This window comes from Nansenia antarctica (genome assembly GCF_963989245.1).
Source record: "Nansenia antarctica genome assembly, chromosome: 6".
Lineage (NCBI taxonomy): Eukaryota > Metazoa > Chordata > Actinopteri > Argentiniformes > Microstomatidae > Nansenia > Nansenia antarctica.
In genome coordinates this window covers 37,914,006-37,922,235 of record NC_137676.1, presented here as the reverse complement: position 1 = coordinate 37,922,235, position 8,230 = coordinate 37,914,006, and positions in this window count along the sequence as shown.

The following is an 8,230-nucleotide window of genomic DNA, read 5'->3' as shown; positions in this document are numbered from 1 at the left end:
GACAGGAGTGATTATGCTTTTTTATGGAAACCTTAAATAAAATATATAATTATAATATGAATTCATTATTAATGAAGCGCTAATGTTTCTGTCTTTTTGTCACAATTCAGACCGTTTGCGACTTGAACAACATGGAATTTTTAACCTGTCTCAAGGTGTGAGGGGTTAATAGAGGGTTAGGGTTAGACATTCATCTACCGGAAACTATTCAGTTGAGAAATACACTCACAAACACTTTATTAGGAGCATTATAGTAATACTGGGTAGGGCATCCCACATCCCAAAGGAGTTCTATTGGATTCAGATCCGGTGACTGGTCAGGCCACTGAAAAACATTGAACTCATTGTCATGTTCATGAAACCATTTTGAGACGACTTTTGCTTTGTGACGATGGTGCATTATCATGCTGGAAGTAGCCATTAGAAGATGGGTACATTGTGGCCATGAAGGGATGCAGATAGTCGGCAACAATTCTCAAATAGGCTGTGACGTTCAAGCGATGATTGATTGGTATTAACAGGCCTAAAGTGTGCCAAGAAAACATTCCCCATACCATTAAACCACCTGAATGAATGAGAAAGTGTACAGGTGTACCTAATAAAGTGTTCGGTGAGTGTAAGCGTCGATTGTATGAGTTTTGCTCTGTCAGTATCACTGTCAATACTAAGCAGTTGTTTTACTTTGAATGGCTGACAGTTTCATTATGTTGACTGACCTCGTTCTTTTCGCTGCCTTCTTCCCTTCAGCGGGGTTTTCCACTTTTTAGAACTCAGACACAACTGACACCCTTGTCATAAGATGATCGCCAAAGTGACAGATAATGGGAGACAGCCTCTTTCCTTGGCCAGTCCAGATGGCCTCTCCACCCTCCACCCACACAGTATCCACTCCTTCTAGCCAAAAAGTTTCCCTTCAACCCTTCAACCCTTCAAAGTGTGTGACAGAAAGCCAGATTGTCCCCACACTAGCCCGCATGCACATATATACAGTATGCTCTTGCATGCACGGACACACACACACACACACACACATACTTTTAAGTGTGGTTAAATCGATATTTCGATATAAGATATTTGATCACTCAGACAGAATAAAAGCATCCAGCCTGAAGCCCAGTTTACGCTCCTGCGTAAAATCGACGGCGTAGGCTACGGCGTAGCCTTACGTAGCCTATGTAGCCTTGCGTAGCCTACGGCGTAGATTAACGCGCACCTCTCCAAAAATGTAAGTACGCCTCAGTTTCTACGCAACCGTAAGCTCTGTGATTGGTCCGCTTGGTAGCACATGATTCCGACAAGATTCCGACTCTCTCGTCGACCAAAATGCGGAAGCCATGACAGAAATGTCATTTACTTTTTCTGTAATTACTTATTAATAAAGATTTGAAAAATTATGATAACCATCGTATTATCTTAGTTTAATGTCATTTCAATGCATCATAGAACTTTTATTTACAACAAGCATAACAAAAAAAATCGCTATTATGCCGCTTTGAGTAGAGCGCCGTATGGAAGCGTCAGGCACAGCCTTCCTATAAGGAGCGCGATTCACATTTACGAGATGTACAATCCTGTTTATTTAGAAATAAATGATTAGTTACAGGGAGCCCCATGGCTGTTCGTTGGGTTTAAATTATATTTATGATACACAATTTAATGTTAAGTTATCTATAAGAACTGTGATTGGTACGCTTGGAAGCGTCACATTCCGACTCTCTCGTAAATGCGGAAGTCATGACAGAAATGTCATTTACTTTTTCTGTAATTACTTATTAATAAAGATTTCAAAATGTATGATAACCATCTTATTATCTTAGTTTACTGTCATTTCAATGCATTATAGACATTTTCTTTACAACAAGCATAACAAAAATACGTTTTTTGATCGCTATTATGCCGCTATGAGTACACCGACCGTCGGCATTGTCAGAATGATAGCTAACCGGAAGAGGCACAGCACAGGGGCATAGAAAACACACTGCCACCTAGCGATGTGACGGTGTAATTGCAGAGCGACCTACGTAGAAGTGTAAAGTGTGAGACCCCTTACGTAGGCTACGGCGTAGACGCGCGTAAATTCGACGCAGAAGCTTAAATCGGCCTTGAGTCTCAAACACTTAAACACACACACACACACACACACAGAGACACTCTCTCTCTCTCTCTCTCTCTCTCTCTCACACACAGAGACACTCTCTCTCTCTCTCTCTCTCTCTCTCAGACTCACACTCACACACACACAGAGAGAGAGAGTGTGTGTGTGTGTGTGTGTGTGTGTGAGAGGGAGAGAGAGTGTGTAAGTGTGAGCACACACACACACACACACGCACACGCACACACACACAGACCTCTGTCTCTCACTGCCATTCACACCTCTCCCTTCTTGAATTGTCTCTTTGTGTTTCTCTCATGCCTGTAGACTCACTTAGCACTCAGTCTGAGGTGTTGAAAATGACTTGGACCGGTCCTTTCTCCTCCTTCAGCCAAGCATCAGAGAGGTACTCAGGATTACAGACAAGGAGAGTGCATTGCAAATGCTGCTGAGTAGCACTACATCATGCAAAACACACATCATGTACACACACTCACCCTCACACCCACGTTTACTCTCACACAGTACACAGTATAGGTACGTAAGCACACACACACACACACACACACACACACACACACATACACACACACACACACACACACCCGCACACACACACACCCGCACACACACACACACACACGCACACACTTGCAGCCTTGGACTTGACTTAGTGATTTTCTTGTCGCAGCCACAGGCCTTAGACAGGCTGAGAGTAATTACCGTCGGGGCGCAGTCATCCGTCTCCCTGGTCCCTCGGCTGCCCCTGCCTGCCAACTGAACAGTCCTCCTGAAATCTCTGCCGCTCGTTTCAAACCACACGGTGACCATAAACATGATCAAATACACAAGGTGGGAAGGATTAGGAATCATGCATGTTTGATTACTACAGCTCCTCGCTTTTCCTTTCCACTGCCACATTACCCTAATCGAATGTTTATAGTTGCCCGCTCAAGGATTGCTCCTTTTTGGTCTTTGTAAGAACAGAAAAGGAGCACGTATGAAAGGAAGAGAATCGATTTGGGGGGTTGAGACACATAATAAAGTGTTCGGTGAGTATAAGCGTCTATTGTTATTGAGTTTTTGCTCTGTCAGTGCCACTGTCAATACAAGCTGCTGTTTTACTTTGAATGGCTGAAAGTTTTGACACGGAACACAATATCCAGCTGATTCGTTTGTGTCGCAGCAATCTGCCATCTCAGGGGTAAAAGTGTGAACCCACAGCACACTTCTCAAAACTTGCTACGAGTCACTGCCCGACAGACAAGAGCTGCCAACTCAATAGTGGCCTCAAGCTGTCACGTCAGTCACACGGTCTCGGTCAGGGAGTGACAGTGCGTGGATATTGATGAGGACAGGGCAAGGACAGAGAGAGAGAGAGAGATGGGGAGGGAGGGAGGGAAGGAGGAGAGAGGGCTGTTTGGGGGACACATAGATCTCTTCTCCTCAGCTTGTGACACCGTATTGATTTTTCAATATTGTGACATCAAAAAAGGTTCAATTCATTATTAATGAAGTCCGAGACACGTCATTGATTCAGAGGTATGCACAGGTTGAGAACACATCTGTTTGTCGGTAATTCAGAGGTTTCCTCTTTTTATAGGAAGTGCGTATTTACACCTGGACAGCCAGGTGTCCTGGAGATGCAAATGGAGAGAAGAAAAAAACATCATAGGCTAATGCAAATCTAAATTTGAACGCTTACTTGAGAACGGAGCGATTTGGCAGTTGTTGTTCCAATAAGTGAGTCATCATGAGACCGTTGGTGAGAGCAAGGGCAGACAGCAGCAGGGGATGGGGGGGGGGGGGGGGGGGGCGGAGAGAGGAGAGTGCTGGTAGATGGGACCCAGTATAATACATCTGTGTGTAGTTGAACTACTGGAGCAGTGTGAAATCAGATGACAGTTGGTCAGGGTCTGAAGGGACTGTCAGGCAGGGCTCGAGCAGTTGTTCAGGCAGTGAGCCAGCAATCCAGAGCAACGCCACCAACACTTGGCTAGGCCGAGTAACTTTCTCAAATGGTATTGCTAGGGAAAACAATCTCTCTGCCCAGAGGGACAGCCGCACACGTCTTCAAAGCTCAGCGGGCAGATCTGACAGGTCGGTAAGAATGGACAGACGGTAAGCTTTCCCCACAGGATCAGAGCCCACACGTCCTCTACCAGGGTCAGAAAACGGTCAGGGGCTGGGCCTGGGGCTATTAGGGTTAGGCCTGGGGCTATTAGGGTTAGATTTATTAGATTTAGGGCTGAGGCTGGGGCTAGATTTATGGCTGGGACTATTAGGGTTAGGGCTGGGGCTGGGACTCTGGCTATTAGGGTTAGGGCTGGTGTTGGGATTTCTTGAGACCCAAGAAAATGTTACAAATAGACTTTATTAGCAAAGCAATTTAATCAGCTAATGTCTCTGCAGGGGTGTCATTTCCAATAGAATGTGTTCACACCAGAAGCCCGTTGGATACATAATCATGTAGCATCTATTGCATTCTTTATTTCATACTTATTGCACTTTTTGTTTCAAAGGTGTGTTTGAGCCTTACCTTTTATTACCTATTGTACAGATGGAAGCCTAGCACTATTCTTCCACATGGAAGACAGAGGAAGTAAGACAGATAGAAGTAATAATAGTATCCCTTTGTGACAAACAGCACCCGGAAATCACTCCCTGAGCACTCTCAGATGACTGCATCACTGGATACCATTACCGTGGAAACCACCAAGCCTTTGCTGTCTGTCTGCATTGTCCTAGGCTCAGGTGCACTTCCGAGGATGTCAAACCACCTGTTTAGCCATGAGCAGGTGTTTTCTCACAAACAGAGAAACACACACACACACACACATACACACACAATAGCACACACACACACACACACACACACACACACACACACACACACACACACATGTTTTAACATTTGAAATTTGTTGTGATTTGACTGGCTTTGATTGAAGTCACATTCATGAAAACTGTATCCAGCTGTTCTGGCCAAAACTTTAAATAAAGTGTATTAAACCAATTAAACACATCCAAAATGTATTATGTAGTCATAATAATGAAACTCTTTGATGAGCACTACTGAGGAACTGAAAGTAATTATGAGATGAAGCAAGAGGGAATCTAATCGTTTTGGGGCCAGAGGGTGAGTATCACAGACTGATGTATGAGATGTCTCTCTCTCTCTCTCTCTCTCTCTCTCTCTCTCTCTCTCTCTCTCTCTCTCTCTCTCTCTCTCTCTCTCTCTCTCTCTCTCTCTCTCTCTCTCTCTTATGGGGGCTTTACTCCCCTCTCTGTGTCTCATACACCAAGAGATTAAGGTCTGCCACCTTAGGATTTGACAATCATGGAATGGCAGGACAGGTCTACATATCACCTCTGCATGTGTGACCGACCGCTTGCTCTCCTGCACGCCTAAAGCCTAAACATTCAGGGACTCAGGCGATGCTACTTAACATGCATGGCTGATACACCAAAACACCCTCAGAAGAACACAACAGAGAGAGAGGGGGGGAGAGGGGAGGAGAGGGAGAACAACAGAGAGAACACAGAAGATTAAACCACAGGCTCAGGACAGACATGGACGATATACCAGGATCCTGCTGGGATCTGCTGCCTGAATATCTCCCTTCTGGAAAGACTGGCCTCACGCAGGCGAAATTCCCTCAGTAGGTTGTTGATTTTGATTCAGATTCAGATAACGTTTATTGCCATTACGCTTGACACATATAGGAATTTGTTTTGGCATTACAGTAGGTGCATTTATGCTTTTTTCACATACAGTATATATGAACAAAAACAAATACAAATACAAATGCAAAAACAGGACAACACAGGACAGACATGGATAGTGCTGTATATATATAAAGTGCAGTGCAGAGTTTTCCAAGGTCCAGTGCATATTCAGTCCTGGGCAGACTTCCTCCACCATGCTGTCCCTCTCGACATGTGTGCGTTCAGCTTTCTACGAAGGGAATTATTCGTGAAACAGTATAGCTCAGAAAGATAACCGAACCCATGGAAAATGGCAACAAAGTCCACAAATCGGATGCTACTTTGAACAGTAGGAGGGTTTTGACAGGATGTGAATCGGGAAACAGAGAAATGTTTGTTATAACATAAATGAGTACAACAATAACAAGTGCCCACTCACCAAGAGATGGGCAATGTGTTTGGTAATGATTGTCTGATGCCAAGTTAAACATGTTTAGAAAGCTTTCACATCTCTCTGTTTCAGGCATAATCATTGGCTGTGTCTTGCATAGCCTTATTGGCGACTCACTTGTGGTAATATTATAGTGAGGAAGTTTCATGATAAAGGAGTCAGTATTTTAGGTTGTTGCAGCATTGGGACCAGACAAAAAAAATGTATCTGTCCAGGACAGGAGAACATCATTTCCGTTTTTCCTTTTGTTATGCCGTCCTTGACTCTGAATAGTTAACAGACTTCATGGCTATGGTGTCGAAGATACAGTAGGCCAAGTTCAATGTTCTGTCTCCATGTAGAAGTTTCCGGGTGTGTTCCAAAAATGCATTCTTATCATGTGTCCAAGTGCCGTTCTAAACTCAAGTCCGTTAAAAATTATCCTGGGAGTCTGAAGAACGAAGCATATTGGCCACAGTCACTACTACAACTTTTGTTGCAGTAACTAGACTATTATTATTATTATTATTATTATTAATAATAATAATAATAACTTTTTATTATTTAGTTATATCTGGTTTTATATATTAGGTACTGGGGGGCGCAGGAGTGGAGGGATTGGCTGATTAAATGCACGATGACAGAGAGTGATGACAGTTAAGCCAGTGATATCACCAGATATAACAACATGTCATTATTACTGTCACTACACTGCTAGTAAAATGATGTAATGTAGTTTAAACGTATATACGATTCCCTCAGAAACCAGATGGTGCATCTCAAAGGGTTAATCCTGTCTTTACAATGTCAGATGAATAGATAAATGAATCACAAACATGAAAAACTGTCATTGGAATTGTGTCATTGGTTGATATTTACTCTACTTGTGGTGGGTCACCATGTCATCGCATCATATTAACACAATGGGTTTCCACCAAAGCAGCTCCCTGGAGAATCAATGTCAGAAAAACAGCCCTTATCTTCTCAGAGCAGACAAGCAAGCGCAGATCAACTGACACCATTTTTAGAACACTCTTTAATGTAACTATCTAGCCTATGCATTTCCAATGTGATCTCTGTAATTAGGCTATTCATTTGTATGATATTGCGTACCCAGAAATCATAAAGATGTTCATGTGTGACCTCTGTGTAAAATCTTCTTTTCCAAGAAGCACTGCACTAGCAATGACTTATGTCATGGTGACGCTGTATTATGCATTAACCTGGGTGGTTAATGTAATGGTAGAGTTAGGGTTAGACATTAACTACTAAGGGGTTACGGTTAGGCATTAACTTGGGGTAAGGCTAAGTTGTCAGGGGACGGTAATTAGGAAACATTAGTATTAGCAACAAGATGACAGTTAAAGCACATTTGTCAAAATTACCCCAAAGCCATCTCAAACCCGTGATGTTCAGGTTGCATTTCTTGGTTATACAACCACCCCCACTCCCAACCTACTTCCTAGCAAAGAATGAATCAATCACTTTGTAGCTTACTGTTGGTTGCTGTAGCCTGCAGAGAGGGGATTTCTGACTGCCCATACATACAAATGTATACCAGTTTAGGAATGTGACTTTATGTAGGATATGGTATGGAATGATTGATGAGGTTAGGCTAGCATTTCTGTGAGGCTTGCTTGTCCTGTGCCTCCGTTCCATGCTTAGGGGAGTTAGCTTGATAACTTGAAAACATTGGGAATGGGAATGGGAATGGACTTTATTTGTCATTGCTACAGTACAGGTACCAAACAACGAAATTTAGGAGGGGTGGCTCCCCTGGTGTTAGGAAAGGGATTTTTTTTTTTTTTTTTTGAAAAAGCACAAAATCACAAGAAGGTAAGGAGCTGGTTTACATAAATAAAGGCTATGTACACAATCCACTGTACTATACTGCACAGATAGTCAACTAGGGTTGTCATATTGCACAAAAGTATTTTTTCACGTTATTTTAAAGCAGGGGTCGGCAATTAGGTTTGGCCTCGGGCCCAATTTTTTTTGAG